This window comes from Lepisosteus platostomus, chromosome 4 (assembly GCF_059453375.1).
Source record: "Lepisosteus platostomus isolate fLepPlt1 chromosome 4, fLepPlt1.hap1, whole genome shotgun sequence".
NCBI lineage: Eukaryota > Metazoa > Chordata > Actinopteri > Semionotiformes > Lepisosteidae > Lepisosteus > Lepisosteus platostomus.
The window spans coordinates 3,476,129-3,498,977 of record NC_142614.1 but is presented as its reverse complement, the minus strand read 5'-3'; the positions used below and the strand labels follow the sequence as shown (position 1 = coordinate 3,498,977).

Here is a 22,849-nt window from a genome sequence, read left to right as displayed (position 1 = left end):
TGTTGTCTGCATAGGGCCCTGAAAGAACGCTTCGTGACAGCACCCTAAGAGACCCTGCTTCTCTGTGCCTGGACCTGCTCACGCACTGCGCCGCTTTCTGCCGTGGGCTTTTCTTAGAGAAATCAATTTCAGTTCACCTCAGTCTGTGTGTTCCATGCCTCTGCTACTCACGGAGAGAGTGTAGGTCATAGCTTTTCGTTTCGTTCCTTGAAGTCTGAGGTTATGAAGTTCTTTTATCTTCCTTGCTATTCCAAAGAGAGCAGATACATACGTGGTCTCATACAGGTGCGTTTATACTTATATATAACATATATATATATTTAGGTCATCATGTTTGTACTTGAAAGCGTAGATATACAGTATATGTATCTTTTGCATGTACATATATATATATAATGGATGGTGTATATATATATAATTTACAAAGGTCTGGGGAGAAAGACAACCCAACCTGACCCACTTATGCTTACCTGAGAAGGCTTAACACACCTTCCTTGTCTTTGCCAGTTAGCATCATTCCCTTTCACCCATTCTTTGGCTCATTCTGCCCAGTGTGTGTTGGTATGCATGTATGGGTGTGTGGGTGTGGCTGTGTGTGTGTTTGGGGGCGGGGGGTTGCACTGACCACACCTTTATTGTCAAGGTGTCATTCCTTCATCCAGGTGGTATAAGTGTGCCTTGTGCCAGTAATGATAATTGATTTTGCTTATATAATTCCATCTTAAGTAGGATTTTCTACACTATCTGTAATGCACATATACTGTAACTTTTTTTATTTTTGCAATATAAACTTATTTCTTAAGAGTTATTTTTCTTGCTAAATTAAACCGGTTTCATTATCGCCTTAAAACAAAATCTAATTGATCTCCACATTGGATTTGATTTATTTTTCATGGAAGACTTGGCCATTATTTTAAAAACAAGTATTTATTGGGATATAAATGTGGATTGCACTGTGGGAATCTGCAGAAATTTAAAATGAGTCTTTACTTAGTGGATTGTCAATAGTAGTATACACAGTACACGCATCAGTGAATTTCTGTGAAGTCAAAGAGAATACTGTATATAGACATTCTTTAATTGTGGCCAGACAAACCTGCAGCTGCTTCAATAGCACTTAGCATCCAGATTCCTTTCAGAGTGAGTCAACAGACGCAAAAGCAACCAAGACGCATGAACTCTGGGTCAAGTGTATCCTTCCATTTTCCCGTCCTCTTTCACACTGAATTTTCATTGCTGTGCTTTCAGGGAGTCATCTGGGACACCATCAATTCCGGTCAGATCCACCACTCTGTCGGGCTCTAGTTACACAGCAGGCTGTGCGCTGCTCCCATCTTGCTTTGCAACTCGGGATGTATCTGACAAAGCGTTTCAATGTCTCTCAGCATGCCTGTCTGTGAATCTGTCTGTGTATCTCTCTGCGTCTGTTCGTGTCTGTCACTCTGTCAGTCTTCGTGAGTGTCTTTCTCAGCGTGACTGTGAATCTCTATCTGTCAATGTGCTTGCCTGTGTCTCTTGAGTGTGTCTCTGCATGTCTGTGTGTCGGTCTTTACTGTAGAGCTGTTTCTGACAATGCTCTGTCTTGTTCTGTCTTTTTTGGAGTTTGCTTAACATTTCTGCTGTCATTAAGCGAGGGGAGTTAATATCCAATGCCTCTGTAATCTTATCCATATCACTGCCACAGGGTGATAATAGCTAGTTTATTTTTGTATTTGTTTCTTCCATGACTTCAAAGCAATCAAAATAATATACAAATATAGTAAATATGTAAATAGAGTAAACATTAGTAAATACTAATTAAATTACTTCCCAAATAATTAATTTATGTTATCAGGCTAGGTTTTAAGATATATTCTTCTAATTATAATTTGTGGAGTGCCTGTTATCTTAACACTCTCAAAAGCTTTCATTTATTTTTTCATAGCTTAATTTCTTTAGCCGTTTGTTCCAAATGCATTTTAGCTATTCGTGTGTACAAATAACTTTATTATTGTGGCTCACAGAATGAAGCTCTCACAGTAAACATGTTCAGATTCACAGATGTCACCCCATTTACTGTGTCCTCTAACACATAGACAGGCAATATCACTAAAAGGTCATCACTGCCCTGGAACCATTCAAAGAAGATCAAGAAAGCTAATTCCTGGCTTTAAAGGGGTGTCTTTCATGAGCAGATTCAATAAGCTAAATCTCTTCCATCTTGAGTAGAGGAAATAATGAGGGGTGTTGATACAAGTATTTATAATTCTTGTTCATTGCCAAGGTTAACAGGCTTACATCAGAAGCAGTAGTAGAACAAAGATGCATGTTGAAAGTAAGAGTTTGTGCATTTAGGACTACAAAAAGGGTGCTGTGCAGATGTCTGGAACAAACTGCTCTATCATGATGTTAAAGGGCATTCTTTGATTTTTTTCTACAAATGGCTGGACTAGCAACTTGGACTAATAAGCTCCTAGCAAACAAATGGGCAAGAGTGATCAACTGCCTTCTCACCTTCCCAACCTTTCTCTGCGTAACCTCACAGGGCCTAATTTATCTCACGTTAACTTTTTCTTCAGGTCTCTGCTTATTGACTGTTTCATAGTATGGATGTGACCTGCAGGATCTGTGGTTTTGCAGGGTCAGATTTCCCTCACGTTGGCGCAAGCTGAAGAGTTTCGGCCTTATAAGATGTGTTTCTGTAAGTGATGCCGTCAGGGGCGTTTCGTTACGGATTGAAATGCACTGTTCATCAGGGTGAATTAGCAGCTTGCACTCCCTCTGACTTCTTGAGTAGCATTGGTTTTCAGTCCTAACAACACTGCTACAATTTGGGCTTGTGGAATCTAAAAAATTCTCTTTTTTTAGAATTTAGATTTTGTGTTGTTTTTATATCACGCCTGTGTATTTTGTCAAAGTCATGGTAACAAGCGTATCATCTACAGTATATCTGTCACATTGCTGCTTGAGGCTGCTGCAGCACATTTTCCACATGCATACAGTACATTGCATGACTGAGCAAAATAGGAGGCTGTCTTTGTGATAATAAGACATCACCAAATTGGTTTTCCAAATAAAGCAGAATTCATATGATTCATAATCGAGCTTGAGGTAAGGAATATATTCAAACGTCAGGAAGGAACTGGTAAAGTAAGTAAATAACAGGCAGGATTTCTCCCATAAGCAAACATTTTCATTGAGGCTGGCTTTAAATGAGAGTAGCCATCAATTATTCACTTCTTGCTGATGGGTGCCCATTCACAGTCTGCTACTCCAGTCCTGCTGGACACATTTATTCCACTCGGTTATTCTGCACTCTGACAGCTTTGAAATGGCAGAGAAATAAATATGACTGCTGAATATAACTCTATCTTCCTGCAATGTTTAATTTATAAATTACATAATACACCTGCCCCGTCACACCAAGACACACTGTAACCTTTAAATATATAAAGGGGAAAAAAGAGAGGAAACAAAACAGAAATGCAGAACATCATCACCTCTACATGTAAATAAGAAATCGAATTATTACACTGTGAAATGCATTGCTTAAACATTTTGATTAAAAGAGAGAGAAACGCGGCAAAGGAAATACATCTAGCTCATACATAGTAATGTAGCTCTTCCATCTCGCTCTTCAGTTTTTTGTAATATAGGATGAAAATCACAATGCTTCTAGTGCTTGGTATCATTTGCATTTATTCTCATCTTTATGTGAGTGACTAAGAGAGGGGGTTCTTGAGGTCATCTATACTGTACAGTACTGAGTGATTCTCTGTGGAGCGAAACTGTTAGAACAGGCTGTTCATTTTACTGTTTCTGGCATAGTGCTGGATAATTACCTAGGTGTTACCGATTCAGCGATAAATGCTAGACTTGCCAGTAGTGGTTAATTTGAGCAATTCCACACAGAACTGTGCATATCTGGCACTAAACAGGGCCGAGACAGATGGGAAGCAGCTGCAATCCTGGTGGTAATATTCAAACAATCAATCAAATGCTAAATCCATGATTTCTCCAGTCCATTAGTCATAATGTCATACATTGCCTTCTCACGGGGATCACCCCCTTAACTAGCTTTGCAGAGTCACTTTGATGTGATACAACAGAAGAAGCAGAAGAATGGAAGAGGTTCTGCCCAGCAGTGTTACGGAGTGAGGGCAAGGATAACATTATCAGGTGTGTATAAGGGGCTGTATTTTCTATGATTCCAATAAGATTGGTAATGGTCACTCAAAGCCTCATTCATGGTAATAACATAGGGTGATCATAGCTGTACCCAGACTCCAAGTCTCTGTAACACTACTGGAATTCAGGGAACTGTGGGTGATGTGCCTTGTTTCTGTCTTCTCCAGTGTCCCCTGGAAATAGATGTTTTCCTCACAAATTAAACTAATCTCAACCATCACTGAAGTGTGCTGTAACTCCCTGCTTCCTTACACAGCTGCTCAGGCTGGAGGTGCAAGTGTGGCATGGATTACATGGGTCAGCTTTGGTTCAGAAATGTTAAAGATCTTCAGTGAGCGAGCTGCGTCCGTGGAAGAAAACTGGGTCATGACGTCTGGTTGCCATCACACAATTTATTCCACAATTTGTGGATGTCAGAGAGTGGGTGTTATGGGGCGTGTTCTTATTGTCTTTGTTGCTTTTACTTTCATTCCTTTATCACAAAGTTTCTAAGAGGCTCCAAGAATCCACAGGAGAGAGAGAGATGCAGAACACTTTTTGACTTAGGGAGCAGGAATAAGATAGACCCACCTGAGCAGCGGGCTCAGAGACAGGACATATGATTGTTGCCCGCATGTCTCTAACGGCATAGTGCTTCTTTTGTTCCCAACCCATCTCTGCGCGTTTCTCTTCCACACAGCAACACGACTACAGTACTGTTACTTAACATTTACTGACAGTATCCACTTTGGGCTTTTGTTAAAAAAACAGTATTATGAGGAATAAATAAAAGGAAACTGGATGATTCTCCCACTTTCCAGCCCATTATTTCCCTACAGGATTAATAAAGTATTATCTATCTATCTATTATATTTGGGTTCTAGCAAGGCATGGGTCAAAAGTAAAAGAGCCTCTCACTTTTGTATTGCATACAAGGAAAAGGGAAAAAAGCAGATTTGTCCAGTCTGCTATTTTAGCCGTGTTCTTTTGAAACAAAGTATGCACAGATCCAAAAAGCGTCAAGGCAGCAAGGTGTGGAGGCCTGATTCTGCTCGGCCTGCACTCAGAACCTCTTGTTTATTTGTAAGTTGGGAACAAGGGCGAAGTGTCAGCTCGTCAGCGAACAGAATCGCCCTGGCTTGGCAGCTTTGCAGTGGTCCGCTGGCATCACTGTCAGCTTTCCTGACACTGTCCGTGGGCAAGCCAGAGCGCAGACAAAACAGCTAAAACTTCCACCTCAATCAGCAGAGCCAATTCATCAATAACCTAGATCCGCTGTTTACTGACGAGTTGTCACTTCACGTCGGCCTGCTTCTCTAGCACAGAGGGAGAATCGTAAGTCCTGCGCCAAACAAGCAGTTTTGAGGAGAGAGAGAGAGCAGGCGTGTGCCTAACAATAGCACAGTGCACTTTAATTAAGGTTTAATGTCACAGTGGTGTTTACAACAGACATAAGACCATCTTTTAAATGTCTATGTACCTTCAGTTTGTGGAAAGTATATGACAGTTGTAAATAATGAAAGAGGAATGGAACTGTTTTGTCTTCTGTACCTTATGTACTGAGTACTGAGGTTTGGAAAAAAGTTTGGAATGATTTTTAGTGAAGTTTTCTCGAGCTACCTAAAACATTGGTTTTTCTAAAGAAGGTATAAGATTATTCTTTTAAATATGACCGTTTAAGGGAAGAGAAATGCTGCCTTAATTTGGTGAAAGGAAGAAAATCAATTGTCAGGGCCTTTCTTTGTAAAATTATGCAGCTTTATTTATTGCACTTTAGTCAGTGTTGTCAAACCATGTAAACAACAAGGATACATACAATATAGGGGATCCTACAGTATAAGAATCTGTGCCTTTGCCTTTGGTGTATCCATGCATATTGGAACATAGATTGTTGTAGTTTTCATATGTGTTATATCAAATATATGCTATTCTTTATCATTGGAGGACTTTTGCGATTACTTCTCAGATTTTTCTCCTGTTTGCCAAATGTTAAAATGATATTCACGTTTGGTGTGCAGTACAAATCACAGAATGTCTGTAAAAACAAAACAAAACACAGGTTTCAGGTACAGTATGTTCTGCTTCTTTTGTAGTGTCAATTCTTATCACCTGTTTCAAGAAAAGTACAATTTTCCGTAAATTCCTCATGGTATTGTTTTGTTGCAAACTGAAAACAATAAGGAAGCATAGATTATAACTGCAACCCACGCAACTCTTAAACAGATATTTTACTTTAATCTGCACAAGAAGATGAAAAAATAATGAAGGAACCATTGTTTGACAGCTTTCTCAAATTTCCATGCACCTTAGTCACCTGATTTTTGTCATGGGCTTTGCATGCAGTGCATAAAGCTGTAAAATGTACAATTAAATTTCAAACTACCATTCCTCTTGCCCTACTTTGTGTCCACAAACTGCCGAGTAAGCATGAGATAAAAGGAAATAACAAGCAAACCGATCAGGGTAACTTTTCAGTTCAAAATTTGAATATTAGGCTTAATTTAAAAAGAAAAATGAGCTGTGAGCTGACAAATACTTTTGTCTTTTGACTTTGCAGTTTTGTCTATTAAAACTCTTTAAAGATAAGAGGCCATGCTGTGCCACTGAGCCTAACAGTACCAAGTATCAGTCTTTGTGTTCTGAAACTGTATCTGAATCTTCTGGAGGGTGGGTGTCTGTGCAGATATCTGCGCTCAGTGGAGCAGAACGAGTTCCAAAGTAAAGGAACACTGGGAGCAAACTGGGTTGTTTAATGGTATTCCAGAACTGCTAAACTGCTAATGATCAATAAAATCCTAATTAGAGCTCACAATTTGGCTAAAAAAAAACACCAAACACTCTGAATACTTTTGTAGCACCTGCTGTTGAAACTAGTTCTACTAGTTCTGAGTTACAATTCTGGGATGCACTGAAGAAAGGTTTTCCTACAAAAATCTATCCCTACTAGACTGGAAGGCCTTTCATTATTAATAATTGTATTCCACAGTATTGTTTTTCTCCTTCTTGGAACTTTTACTTTTGTTAGTGAAATGTATATTGCAAAGCAGAAATTAAAACAGAACTGTTGTTGTAGCAGTATTACATAGTTGCCTTTTATTTCATCCATCTTAGTACAATATGAATTTAGAGTAAATTAGTATAGGAAGTTGTGGGGTTTCTTTTACAGATGATAAGCTTTAATAAACACAGACATCTAACATATTAGTGAACATACAGTAAGTTAATAACAACATGAAAATAACCACAGCACAGCCATAACAGGAAAGCTGTACGTTATAGCTCATGTTCCTGAACCAGTGAGCTATCAAATGTAATAAGAGCTCTTGGAATTTAAAAGAAAAATGGGGGAGAGAAAAAAAAACACTACAATGATGAGAAATGACAAGAACACATTTTAATTCTTCGGGAACTATGACTATCAGTCAATAGTCTGTGACCCAACTATGGTTATAGTGCCATTACAGTGAAACTACAGCTATTAAGCAGCACTAAATACCTCAGAACATTTATTGTTCACTGATCAAGAATCCCATTCCATCTCTATTATTGAGTCATAACGCTTCTGGAAATGTCTTCTATAATGTCCCGTTCCATGCTTTCATTCCACATTAGATCAGCTCACCACTCTTGATGCAGTATGAAGAGCCATGCAACAATGCCTGGTGAGCTCAGACCACGCTGCAGCAGTGCAGTACTTCCCAAATTAATTAGCCCTTCGGATTAATAGCCTTGGGAATTTACTCCAATATTAACTTCCATTAGTACCTGCAGTTACGCCAGCTAGGGATAGATCCTGTTCTTATCCACTATCCTAGAATCTCTGCAGTAGGCTTTGGCCCAGACAGTACTGAGATGGGCAGGCTGTCAGGGAGATCAAGGAATGTAGGCAGTGTGTTCACTGTTACACTGTTTACTTCTGAAAGAAAAATTCAAACTAATGTAACATTGCTGAGCAGGGGTTCTCAGACTGCTGCCATTCCAAACTACTCCAGTTCAATTATTTTATTGCAACCAGCTTTTCAATTCCCTGAGGATTAACAGGATCAAAAGAACAGGAATGGAGTGGATTGGGGTTTTGAGTTTGAGAACCGTTTAGACTTATTCAATTGTCAGGCACCTTTATGAAAAGCGACTTACAGTGGCATCAATCGGTTGGTCAACCACTCCTCACATTCCACATACAAGTAACTTCTTTAAAATCCCTAGTAGCTTATTACCCAAGGGAGAGGGTTACATTTGTCTGAATAAGGTGTAATTGGACCAGTTCTATCAGTCACGGGACCTGGTGCTGCATTGCTAAACTCCAGCCTCATTAAATTTCCCCTTGCTCCATATTTTCACAAAGAACTGTGACCCCCTGTTTTCATACCTTAACGTCTTATAATGATGAATAAAGAATATCCATGCTGCAGTGCAAATGCCACTTCGAAAGTGGGCAGCGTTTCAAATAGATGTGTAAACGAAATAGCTACCCGAGGCATATGATACTGTACATTTATGGATCACTGGGAAATGTTCAATGCACCTGACCAAAGGCTTCCAGTTAATATTGGCAGTGCCAGTCCATGAGCAGCTCTTTTACAATACATCGTATCATTATAACGAAGTGACACGATTTATTAATACACCAGGCACTGGGAGAATGCTTTAAAGGAGCCTATTCAAACCTGTTCCTTTTCTTGTGTGCTGTTTTTATAGACAAGGCGTTGTTTTCGGTTCCTCAGGTTTCGCCTCTTGTTTCTCTTCTCCTCCCATTAGAACAGATAGGATCATTATGAAACACCCTCTCTCCAGGCTGATGCATTTATTAATTAATGCATTTATGGAAATTCCCTGTCTTTATTGTAGAACAGGAAAAGCTGCTTTCATCTGCTCAATTTTGTAAAGCTGTTTTCTAAAGCTGAGTTCCCCTACACAATGAGACGTTTGTAAGGGACAGCTGAAGTTTCATTCCATGCTGAAGGGTAAAGAGAAGAAACACAATGTTTTGACTGTAGAGCCTTCTTCAGGCTCAGTGAGACATACAGTAGTTTTCCAGTTTTGCAGTCAAGAAAGTTTAACCTTCAGTTTATTTTAACACCATAACCCATCCAATCACCGAAACATAATTTTGGCATTTTAGCAGAATTTTAGCTGACAATGGGAAAAGTAAGGAAATAAATAATATTCAATGTTAGGTCTTAACAAACCCTCACTAAATCACAAGTGAAATCTTAGACAGATGTTCTTTGATAGATAGATGATAGATAGATACTTTATTAATCCCGTGAGAGAAATTGCAGTGCAACAGCAGCCTGGCACAGTCAACACAGCACAGTGTAACGAAATGATACAATAATACAACAATACAATACTATTAGTCAGTGAGAAGTGCAGTAAAAAAGTACAAAATGGAGTATACAGAATTGCACAACGTATAGAAGATACAGTGCAAAACAAACCAGAATGTAAAGTACACAAGAAGATGTATTGCACATTATAAATATATTGCACAGATCCCCAGCAACAGGAAAACCATCTGTAAACAGAGAATTTATGTTCAGTCCAAAAACAGGTCAATGTTGCACCTTCCCAGACACACAGTGGATGAGTTGTGAAGTCTTATGGGAGAAGGCAAGAATGCCCTTCTGTAGCGCTCCCTGTCGCACCATGGTTGGATCAGCCTATTGCTGAACGTGCTGTTCATTCTCACAAGCATGTAATGAAGGGGATGGGAGATGTTGTCCATGATGGCCATTCATTTTGACACCATTCACCACCACTACCTCCAAGGGGTCCAGATTAGACCCAATGACAGAACTTGCTCTTTTGATAAGCTTGTTCAGCCTGTTAGCATCCCCTGCTCTAATCCCAGAGCCCCAGCACACCACCCCATAGAAAATGGCACTCGCTACAACCGACTGATAGAACATATGGTGCTTCATACTACACACATTGAAGGACCTGAGCCTCCTCAAGAAGTAAAGTCGCCTCTGGCCCTTCACGTACTTGGCCTCAGTGCTCTTAGTCCATTCCAGTCTATCATCAATGTGAACGCCCAGGTACTTGTACTATCTCCACATGCGGCTCGCACCGCACACCCGAGTCGGTCACTTCCAGAGCGCCACATAGAGCCTCCATAGCCTCCTGAGACCATCTCCTTGCAGTCCTCATGGTCACAGGTTGGCGCTGGCACTTGAACAAAAGATTTGCAGCTGAAGTCCCTTTTGTAACCTTTTTGAACAGTGCCATAACATACCTGCCCTTGACTTCCGTTAACACACGGCAGTGTCCCACCCAGTCATAACTTGTACCCCTCTGGTTTAGCAAAGGACATGGAACAGGGATTCACCAGGCCTGTGCCATACACCTCTCAGCTGGAGAGATCAGAAAGGCATGATCACCTGGAGGACGGCTTCATGTCCAGACAAGAGAAATCACATTATGCAGTTTCCTGTATGCTAATTCACGGGGGGATAGATCTGGGCCTCTGCAGTAAGTAGGATGCTGCTCTGTGGGAAGAGGTGAGGAGGTGAGGAGGGCAGATGGGAAGAAAGCTTGTACCTGTGATGAATAGTACCCACGACAGCGGTCCTCCGTTACCCTGAAAGAGCCAAGTGACAGCGATTAATCTTTTCACCTGATTATTTTCTTTTCCGAAACCAGCTGCATCCACAAAAAGAGAGAGAAAGCAAAGGCAGAGAGAAAAGATCTAGTGGGAAATGAACTTTTAATGAACCTAAGTGGCTGTCTATCTTTCAGATGGGCCTGGCCTGACCAGACGTGTTATTTGTCATGGGGTGGAGGGGTTGTCTTTTGCTGACAGCTGTGCAACTTCCCTCGATTTCCCCAGTCTTGACATTTAAAAACTGAGGGATCAATGAGCCTTGTGTTAAAAAAAAATCTCCCGCTCTGCTTCAAACTGCAAAATGCAGAAGTTTTTTTTTTAATGCAAAAGGTTAAAAAGAAGCTTTATTTGCTTCTAAGGATCTTGACGGTCTTCTGGGTGCATGTGGCTCTATTACAGTGAATCCCAGCCCCGGATATGACCACTGTGCCTTCTGTATTCCAGTCTAGCTGAGCTGTTGTCTACTTAATCGAAACCACAATTCAACCGATAATTTGACTAAACAGAATTTTCTTTCATCACTTTCTGCTGCCAAATTTTGCAGGTACCTGCATTTATTTGCTTCTGAAATTTAATAGTGTGAATAATTAAATTATACAATAAAACAATAAAATAGGGCTTATTAATCAAACTGTTAGTTCCGTAAAGGGCTCAATGGGATAATTGAAAGCTCACCTGCAACATTAACTAGCAGGTGATTAGAAACTTACATGTTTGAAAACCTACTCTTAAAGAAAATTCAGGTTAAATGTGTCGGAAAACACATTTCTTAAAATGAAACAGACTTGTTCTTTCCGACCCTAATGGAAATCTTGAATATCAGAAATACCCCTCTTCAAGAGAACTTTTCCCAGTAACGTCAGCACATGGGACTTTATGCAGCTTCTCAACGTGGTTATTTCTCACTAAAGGGCTCTTGTTGGTTGATAACTTTGTGCTGAACACAGGTAGGAAGGATGCTGTATCAGACCCCCACAAAGGGTTTCTTCCTTCTGCAGAAATCAAATTGGTTACATTGCAGGCAGATGGCCTGAATGAGGGCAGATCTTAAAATTGGATTGATACCAATTACAAATCCCATTTGACCTTGTGAGAGCTCAAAGCAGGTAACAAATATTCCCCAGATGGAAAACTGAAATCATTTTGCCTTTTATTGTGAACTTATCTGAAGCCACAACCAAAAGACACAGCGTTCCTCCAGCGTTCCTCCAGGACCAGGACTGGAAATCTCTGGTATAGCTAGTGTAGGGAGCCTGTTAGGTAGGCGTGACATTCAGGATGTTAACATTAGATACTAAGTAACAACACCAGGCAAGCCAAATGAATGTGTTTCAGCTGGAAAGGACTTTAAGTAATTCCAGCAATACTGGGAGCATAATTCCAATTCCCAGTCCTACTACCTAAATCTTGTTTTTCTTGGTTTGCAAGATGCAATTTTCATTTGGCAGTGTGAACAACTGGTGTAATTAGCTCTGGGGGATATTCCCTCTGGAAAAGCCAGCAAAGAATGATGAACACATACAGTAGCCATAAAAATCTAATTTGCTGCCTTTATTTTCTCCTGGTCATTTTCTTAGGAAATGTAATCTTAAGATTAGATATTTTTTTATTTTTAAAAGCATGATTATATACTTTTATGCCATTTCTTTTCAAGCCATTCTTATTTCTGCCAGTTGGAAGTGTTTCTACTAGCGAGCAAGAAGACAGCCCTCTGAAGCTCAGCAGGTGTGAGCCTGGCCAGCACTTGGATGGGAGACCTCCTGGGAAAGCTGAGGTTGCTGCTGGAAGTGGTGTTAGTGGGACCAATAGGGGGTGCTCACACTGTGCTCTGTGTGGGTCCTAATGCCCCAGTATAGTGATGAGGATCATATAGTGTAAAAAAAAATAAGGTAATGTAAAATGAGGTACTGACTCTCTGTGGTTATTAAAAATCCCAGAGCATTTTTCAAAAAGGGTGTTGTCCCCCTCCTACCAATCATTGCCTCCTAATAATCCCCATCTCTGAACTGGCTTCCCCACTGAGAGCTGGTGTTTGGGCAGCATACTGACGCACTATGGCTGCTGTTGCATCATCCAGGTTGGGCTGCACACTTGTGGTGGTGGAGGGGATCCCCATTACCTGTAAAGCGCTTTGAGTGGAGTGTCCAGAAAAACGCTGTATGAGTTTAAGGAATTATTATTAATTTATTATTAAGTAGATTAAAGCAGTTGTGAGTGTGTGAACTTTCAAATGCTTTGGGGGTTAAAAATAATTCCCACATCTCCCAGAAGCACTGCAGGCTTTAGGGTTGGGCATTTTGTGATGGCGGTGAAGTGCATGCTGGGATAGCTCTCGGCAGGTGTAGTCAGCTCGAAGCTCATGGCTGCAAACTGCAGTTGAACTGGACTGGAATCTGTAAGCCTGAGATAAGCTCTGTCTACACACACATCTTCCAAAGCAGTATCCAGGTGACGCTGGAACCTCATTCCATGGCAGGTGAATTCTCCTGGCTTCCAAGTTATAATCCAAGATGGTTTCCGAATAAACTCTTTGATAATGTGTTCCATTTGCACTTATTTGCCTTCTGCCACCTCACTGCCATAATGAAATATTGATTGAAGGACGAACTGTTTGACACTCAGTTCAGCTACGTCTTTTTTTTCTTTTATGTCATACAAACATACAACTCTTCCAGCTGCCGTAGTGTCTCAACTGTACAGCTTTTTTTCTTAAATAGAAACTGCAGTGCTGGATTACAAGGAGGGGCTCTTGATATTCAACATGAATTTCTGACCTGTTCGCCTCATTTTAGTAGCTATAATCACCAGTCATTAGACCGCCTGAAAGAGCATGTTGTAAAATATAGATGTCTGCTGTTAATGATTTTAGTAGAGCTTCTGTGGAACTGATTAGACAAGGGCCTGTTGGACGTTTTGTGTATTGCCTGTAAAATACTGCGTTTTTGCTGATACTCCCACATCTTAAGATGGAAGCCTAGAAAATAAATTGAAAAATAAAGACATGGCTATGATTAAATGGCACAATCACCTTGCAAACACCTCATTTGGATGCCTTTTTTATATATCACAAAAAAAAGCTCTTTCCAGCTATGAAGCATAAATAATTGGAGTCTGACTTCAGTCACGGCTCCTCATTTCATTTTATAATTAAGAAGCCTCATCGTTTCGGAATGTGTTAAAATGTGTTACATCCACAACTACAAACTAGACAAAAGGATTCCAGTTCCCCGGTGCGTTGATTTCAACATGATTTCATTTGTAAACTGTCGGCGAGGGGCTGGCAGGTTTGGTAGACTAATTTACCGAAGACCTCTGGGAGTTCCGCCTCTGGGTTAGAGAGGCAGCTCAAGTCAAAGCTGAAAACAGTTCGATCATGAATGTAATGGAATTTTTATTTTGCTGGACTAGACTGCCTTGTAAAGGCATGCTCTCTGCTGTGATGAAATATCCTTGCAAACTCTCCTGAGACAACACCAAAATCTAAAAGGCATAAAACCTTCTAAGTAATAAATACCTTAAGTGCTAAATATGGATATATTCTGCCTGTACTAGGTTATTGACCTCAGTGTTCAGCTGCTTTGTGCTACACTCAAGGATAGCTGTAAGGTGAAGATTAAGGGGAAATGTGACCTAAGCTGTTTTATGGCTCTGGTCATTAAAGACAATTCCAGCCCTATTAAACTACAGGCTTTTCATTACAACTGCTTATTAAGATTCTGATAATTGTAGTGGAGAAGGGCTTAAGTCAACAGCCCAGATGCTGTGTGCAGTCACAGAGACTTCACATGCCCTCTTAGGTCCAGGCTTACAAACGTATACAGTATGTGCCTGACAGTTTTGTAGTTCACCACAACTTTATTTTTACATTGTTTCATAGAGGTTCCCCATATGTAGATAATGCTTTGTCATGTATTTCTATTCTTTACTACTGTATGCTTTCCTGTGATTTTACTGCGCTTTACAACATGGTGCTATGTATTGAGTATGTACTGTATAGTACTGTATGTCTATTTTCACTTCAACAAAAAACTCTGTATTGTTACTCTAATGTTATTTAAAGCCTACAAAATCTTTTTTCCTTTGTCTCTCCTTTTATAGGTGGTACAGTTCACAGAACGTCTACCAGTCCATTCCCAGAGCTCTGTTCAGAGTGAGGCTGACATGCCAGTGTGAAATGAACTGTAGAAGTCCCAGCCTGCATTCTGGTGGGTAAATTCATTATTCCAGGATTCACACACTTAGCCTTTGGTACAGGGATGTTGTCCACCTATCTTTTTCTGACTATCTGTTTCATTGATATTTAAGGACAGTAATTTTGACTCATTTCAAACTATAAACAGCCTCTATCAATCTAGCCTGTTTCTGTCCTGTCTAATTTTCTCAAGCAGAGCCTAGGAGGGCTGAGACCTTACTACTGTCTTGTGTCTTGACAGATAATGCTGTGTCCATGATCGCAATTAGGAGAAAATCAAAGAGAAGCTTGTTTCAGACTACTTATATTACTGTAACCCAGGAAACTCGGAGTAGATGACCTGGGGATTACGAAATCTTTGATTGATTAGACAAGTGTTATAGAGTAATAATAATAATAAACTTGATTTTATATAGCACCCTTAAAGGTGGCTTCTCAAAGCACTTTACAGGATGACAACAGCAATAAATAAGAAGAATACACAAGATAAAACACAATTACAATATATAGAGGAGACCGTGGATGGTGGTACTAAGAAAAGCAGAGGGGTGAAGAATGGAACCAGTTTAGTAAAGGCTTTTCTGAAAAAGAGGGTTTTGAGTCTGGATTTGAAGGAGTTTAGAGAAGGTGACTCTGATAACCTTGGGGAGAGAGTTCCAGAGCTTGGGGGCATAACAGGAGAAGGCCCTGTCACCCATACAATGTAGACGGGCTTGGGGGACAGTAAAAGAGCAGAATTAGAAGAGCGAAGGTTGCGAGGTGGGGAGTAGAACGATAATAGTTCAGACAGGTACTGAGGTGCCAAGCCATGCAGAGCCTTATAGGTGAGCATGAGGATTTTAAAGTCAACACGAAATTTGACCGGAAGCCAGTGCAAGGACTCTAGGATAGGAGTAATGTGAACACTTGCACTAGACCTGGTTAGGATTCTGGCTGCTGAATTTTGGACATACAGTACTGCAGTTTGTTCAGAGTAGATTTAGATACCCCAACGAGTAGAGCATTACAGTAGTCAATTTGAGAGAACACAAATGTGTTGATCAGCTTTAAGCTTTAAAAGCTAGTAGATCAGCTTTTCTGTTATCCTGCAGCAGGACTGCGTAAGTCACATCTCCCTGTGGTAACCAGAGGCCTTGAAGTTATTGGCATTTTAAATTAAATTTTTTAACTTTCCTTGTTTTTTTGTAATACTTAATCTTTCTTTTGATGTTTTTTTTCAGTTCCAGTGATCATGCACATTATTGATTATGTCTCATTTTTCATTTGTATTTCTGACATATTGCACTTTTGAATATACTGCACAGCAGATACTGATACACAAAAGAAATGCAAGACTCAGGTCTGATGGGTGCCATCAAACATTCTTAACACAAAAAATCTGAACAACAAAAACAGATGAAAGATTCATGTTAAATTGTCAGTATAGAATGTGACACTGTGAAAATGAAATCATGAAGATTTCATTTTGACAGAGTGTAAGAAGAAGATAAGTATCGGGTGGTGCACTGATGCATGAAATATGAGAACATAATGTAAGCAAGGTTACAAATAAGAAAGCAAATTGTCCCATCTAGTCAATTTGATGTTTATGAGCTAATTGATCTTACAATGTTGTTTTTGAAAGAAGCCAGGGTGTCAGTATAGTATAACAAACAGCTTGTTTCATACTCCTATCCCACAACACATAGTATAAAGAAATTCCTTCTGTTATTAATTGTAAAAGCACTGTCCCATGGCCTCCTCTTGTGTCCTCTGGTTTGTTTTTGGCTGGCTTATGTCTAAATATTTTTAAATGACCCATTTTGGTGATGTTAGCTCTGAGCTATTGAGAAATAATACTCAAACAGACAACAAACCTTTGAAGCTTTCTGGCAAATATAATGCATTTTCTACTGAAATAGTCACCTCACTAAATTCTAACATCTCCCGAGATGAACGTACAGTAGGGTCCTAGCTGGTTAATGTTTAATAAGCTGTTGGCTCCATTCAGTTGCAGTCTCCTGCTGTCTTAATTTCTGCACTTATTTCTCTGGTTCAGAGGTGGCACACAGCTGAGATACCATGTTCTATCACATTTTCTCCTCTTGTTCACTTGTGCTCAGCACAGACCAAGACAGGGCAACTAATTAGCCAAGTTCTGTTATTGTACTGTTTTTTCCACTTTTTTCTATACTCATGGTGTCTGCATTAGTTGAGCCTACTGCTGATACTGTATACAGTATATTCTTACATGTGCAGTGATTGTACATATAATAGTATGCATAATCCCTAAACCAGTACAGCTGAGTGTACTATGAAACAATGAGTATCCTGGCAGAAAAGATACTTGAATTTCATGATGTGGCACCGTGATTAAATTTATGGGGTTTCAGACTACAAACTAATACCCGTACAATTCTACCTACAATTAGAGACTTTCACTGTATCACTGTATAGTACCTCAGATTATTTCATGATTCTGATACAACGAAGTTTACCTATGATCCATTATGTCTATATCAATTTGGGTACATCTGGACATTTCCACAGCTGATATGGTTCTGCAAGTGAACCTTACCCTGCAATACACAGATGCTGAAGTGTGGACTTCAGTCCAGCTGCATCATGTATGCAGAACTTTATTCTAGCCCGTCTCATACCGGGTCTCTGGAGGAGCTGGGAAAGGCCTGCATTAAATCAGAGCTTTGATCCACCAGCCACATACAAATTTTAAACCCAGAACCTGATAAGGGCTTAATATTGGGCAAACACAAGAGGGCTTTGACAAACCAGAACACACCATCAAGAAACACATTTCAGATATGAGAACAATGCATCAACCAAAAACTTCACTTCATGACCTAGAAGGTGATCAATTAAATAATAGGAGAGGAGAGTCTGAGGGATTTTGGAGGTGGAAAAGAAGGAGAAAGTCCATTCTCTGGATGTAGATTGATCTTGTTTATTTTATGTCTCAAAAAGCAGTTAAGAGTAGCTTTTGTTACAACTTTATGATGTATAAACAATCTATGGTGTTGCTGACCCCAGAGCTTTTAACCTTATTGTGCATTACAAGTGTTACATTACAAATGTGGCCAATCCCACAGCTTTAACCTGCTTAATTTGGACACTTGACTATATTTAACATTATATATACTGATGGAAAAAAGAAACGCAACACCTGCTCCTCCACACTCCGGCCCTCCCGTCTGTGTGGAACAGGCTTAAGAGTGACTCATCCATGAAGAGGACCTGATGCCACTGCTGACGAGTCCATCGCAGCCTCTGTCTGGCCCCTCCAAGACGTCTAGGAGGTGTGAGCAGAGGGCCTCTGACACATCACCTTGCTCTAAGGCCCTAAGGCCAGCAGCATGCAGCCTCACTGGCCTGTCATTGATGTGGGCATTGTGTCTGCCAAAAGTTTCAGCACCAGTGGGGTGGCAGATCTGAAACGATCTCTCAGATGGACCAGTCTCCCTTCTGGTGACATTTGAGGCATTGTGGAATGCACAGAAAACTGACTAAGTGTGGCCTTTTCCTTGCAGTGACCTAAGCTTTGAATAAAGGCCTTTTCAAAGGTGACCTGATCAGGCATTATTCCACCTGGGCCTCTTTGGGTAAAAGTGCACATAACAAGCTTTTGTGTGATTGGCAAGTTGCAATGCCTCACTGCACAAGCTAGTCAGAGGGCTTAAAACAAATTAACAACTTTTTGTGAAAGTACATAAGTTATAACTATAGTATTCTCATTACAAAAAAAGGTTGTGTTTCTTTTTTGCATCAGTATATATCTATATTTCTTTCTTATCAAATGTGTGTGTCTCTTATTTGTTAATGGGTCCCTGTTGTGTTAAATGTATTATGTATTCTATTATGTCTGCAAAGCAAATTTCCTATCAGGACAATAAAAGTGAGTACTCTGTGCCAAGCCTAAGCATGTAGTTATTGCATATCACTGAGTGCTGTAATACGAGCTTTGTCTCTGCAGTGCTCAGCAGACATGGCCCAACACGGATACAGTAAGCAGGCACAACTGATGTGGAATGGTTACAAAGCTTTTTGAACGTTCTACCAAAAAAAATATATCATTCAGTGCACTATACAACTAGAATAAGGAACTCATCTTCTCACTTAGCCGAGTTCAGGGTCAAAGTTTCTTCCCTCACAAGTCTCTCTCACACAAGCTGGCAATTTTACAGAAAGCTGTATTGAGATCTAGTGCTCCTTATCTCCAAAGCAGCAGCAGGGTGTCATGCCAGCACTGCAGATCTCCCAGAACCATCCACAGCCAAACAGGGAAGCGAGCAATCGCACACCCGGCTTCCTCATTCAGATAGAGAAGGTTTATTTTCTCCCTCGTTTTTTTCCCAGTACACAAAAATAGCAATCGCATCTCAGCGCATCTCAGTTACAGAATGAGGGCGTTAATAAAAGATGGTTTGGGGTTCTGAGATTTCTGTTAGCGGAGATCAATGCCAGCAGGAGGAAAGAGATGCACAAACGCAGTGTGACACGTTCGTCTTCGGCGCGCTGGTTTTGTTAGGCAGCCAGGCGTGTGTTAACTGCAATGTCGGAGTGGAAAGAAGCTTTGAAGCTATAAATGTTTGTCACAGTTGGTTCGGAAAGGCATTTTAAGATTGTGGCTGTACATCTCAAAAATAAAAATGGGAAACCCATGACCGTAATCGAACTATCTGTGGAATCGGTAGTGTACAGTACTAATGCGTACAGTATGTTGAGGTGGGTAGAGTACAGGGGTACCGTCATACAGTAAGTCGCTTTGATATAAGTTTCTCCCGCACTAACTTCGCCTGTATATTGGGGACACATACGAAACATTGAACGCTGGCGATAGCTTTTATCGTAATTTACAGTATCTTCACATCCCTTCCAAGTGTAGGGCAAGTGAGGTGATGAACGCCCGAAGACTCATAGCAGTGTTAAGAATCAAGCACAACTCGCCCACTTCTCCGGGTAAGTTCATATAAACGAGTGTTCAGTCAAGAAAAGTCTGTTTCAAATGTCACTTAAAACGATGTTATGTCAAAATAATTGGTGGGTCATGATAAAGCTGAGTGATTCAGTAGGTTACAGAAAAAAATGTTTAGAAAGCTTACTGTACAGTATGTGTGTATTTGAAAAGCTACAAGTGAAACACACTTGGTCCCCAACAGGAAAAGACTCCCAGGTTTGAGTCACATGGGCAAATTTGCACTTTTACTGTCCCTCACCCCCTACAGTATATTTACAAAAATGTCCCTACCTACAGTACGTTCTTTGGTTATACTGTACTTCTGACTTTCTAGCTCCTAATCCTTGAATTGGGGTTTCCCCGTTTATCACTCAGTCTGTATAAACAGAAGGGGCTGTGGACACCTTTTTAATATGGTGTGGGTATTTCTAAATGTGCTTAAGTGTTGTAAACGTTGTATCGTTAACAAGCACACTCTTTCCTTTCTCCTGGTACTTTTACAAAATGATAATTTAGTCTAATTTCAGTCACTAGCACCAGCAGAAAACTGGTTGGCTTGTGTAACTACAGCTAAAAAGACTCTGGGATAAGGGAAATTTTGTCTGTATCTCCTTGTTTGTATTTTATTCAGTTTTTTGAAAATTTTAAGACTAATCTTAAATTTAATCTTAAATCGATACAGTAGGTCGTTTTTTCAATCTACCATTAATGTTTTTGTCATTTTTTTTATAAGAAGCATTTGGAATACTGTGTCACAATATAATTAGATGTATTTATTACCTCAGCGTTCAGGGAATATTGTGCTTTTCATCTTTATTATTACTTTCTATCGTTACTGGTTGACTGTTATAAAGTGAAAAAGTGCTAAAGTGATAAAGTGCTGTCTCATCAGTCAATTGTTTCCCCTTTGCTTCAGAACACAATTAGGCATTTAGAAAGATACCGTTCCTTTCCTTGCTGTTGAACAGCATTTTACAAAACCACCACCAGCTGAATATTGAAATGTCCTTAAAGAGGAGTTAATGCTAATCTCTTTTCTTTGGAAAGTGTACTGTAGTTTGAGTAGCAGAATTGGCTGTGCAGCTCAGTGATGCTTAGCCAGTTCTAAATTTTCTTGAACTTATCCTGTTATGGTGTCCCTTTAAATTCACATTTTGTTTCTGAGTCACAAACTGACTTATCTACACAGTGACTGCCTTATACATTTTATAATGTGCAGTGGTTACTTACCTTTATACATATTAGGACAATGTTTCTACTTTTCACAAAGTGTTATACAATTGCAGTCAGAATGTCTCACTGATAAGAGGACTTAAATACTAGAACAAAAATCTATGATGCTGCAGCTCTGTGCAGCTGGAACTGGAGAGTCTATCCAGTCCTGGGACATTGTACCTGTCCAGCTCAGGAATATGCTACCTGTCTGGTAATGGTACACCCTGTACCAGCCTGTTCAGTCCTTATGCACCCTGAGTGTATTGTGGCTTAGAAGTTGTTGCTGCAATAGTGGTGAAATGAGTGCCACATTAAAAGTAGGCCTCCGGGTTTTAGTCCCTACTGAGCTCTCTGCTAACTTGATTGAACTCTTAATTGAACAAACAGCTTGCTTTAATTAAACCCAATTAATTGTTGTGAGCTGCTGAAAAGCCACAATTTTAAAGTTGCTTTATAATAAAAAAAATACAACCAACTTCAATATTTCCAACAGTTTCAAGATCTGAAAATAATTTAAATGTTATAATTAGGCAAATAATTAGATTAATTAAACCATGAGAGCTCAGCTGGAACAAAAAGCAGGAGACTTTACAGTAGCAAGAAGAGCTATGAGACACTGGTAATTAAACCAGCTTCATTCCTGTTTGTTTTATGATTTAAACTAATATTTTACAATGCAGCACATCGGAATCCTCTTGGCCAGGGATTATATTACAAATACAAACTACCTTTTCACTTCAGAAAACAAGGGACATAAATCTCCTGTTTTTTTATTATGAGAAACAGTGGAGGCAGAAGAATGTATTGTTAATATAAAGCCTTTGCAATATAATGCCTTAATAAACATAAGCGGATATTCAAGAAACTAGAAGGGACTTGAAAGTTGACTTTTAAGCTTGTCTAGGCTTTAATGTGTAAGTGCTTCTCTGAAAGAGGAGTCATTTAATATTTTTAGGGAATGTTGCCCGTGTTAATGTGGTATTCAGTCCATGCGGATGATGTGTGACAAAATGAACCATTTTTTAGTGAGGAAACATTTGGCCTAGTGGAGTGTGGGATACTATCAGGGGCGTTGTCTCCAGTTCAGATTACAGAAAGTCCACTGGGCAAGTCCGTAATTGAGCTCTTTAAGTATTTATGACAAAGCTCTGTAGCAGATTTCAGCTCCATCAAGCTTGACTGTGATTGAAGTCTTGTCTCAGAGCCAAGCTGATGGCCAGTCTGACTTCATATAGTGTCATGCATTATGTCGCTGGCTGCAGGAATGTTTTTGATTATTCATTTAAGTCTTAGCTGTCTTCCTGCAGATTTCTATAGGGTGGGGTAAATAACACTGCTATCTCTGAAGGCTGTTACTGGTTTTATATTCAATAATCCAGTGCACAAGAAAGCAAGGAACTGGGCATGAAACGTGTGTTGTTTTTTGCAGTGCAAAGATTTTCTGTAACAAAAACAAACCGTAGATGGAAGTTCAGAGGAGGCAGAGAACCCCTTTTTATCCCTCTGTTCTCACCCTGTAACAGTAGCTTGAGCTACTGAATTGTGTGTGGGAGTCATAGCTTTCTTTCTGTTGTGTGCAGGAGTGCACACAATGGTAGAGACCTTGGCATATGCTTATAACCCTCTGAACAACACATACAGTATGATTATAAAAAAAGCCAAGTAACATACAGTACACAACTAATCAGGCTGCAGGCCATCTTTGTCAGAGAAAGTCAAATTATGAGTCAATTCAACA

At 39.9% G+C, this 22,849-nt stretch overlaps 1 protein-coding gene across 1 annotated transcript in view; it reads left to right on the top strand.

The window, feature by feature from the left end:
• Window positions 1-22,849, top strand: part of lrfn1 (leucine rich repeat and fibronectin type III domain containing 1) — a 103,950-nt gene that overhangs the window by 45,749 nt on the left and 35,352 nt on the right. The window contains exon 3 of the mRNA XM_088627598.1: window positions 14,852-14,958. The gene's annotated coding sequence lies outside the window, so the exon portion shown is untranslated. The remainder of the gene's footprint in view (window positions 1-14,851; window positions 14,959-22,849) is intronic.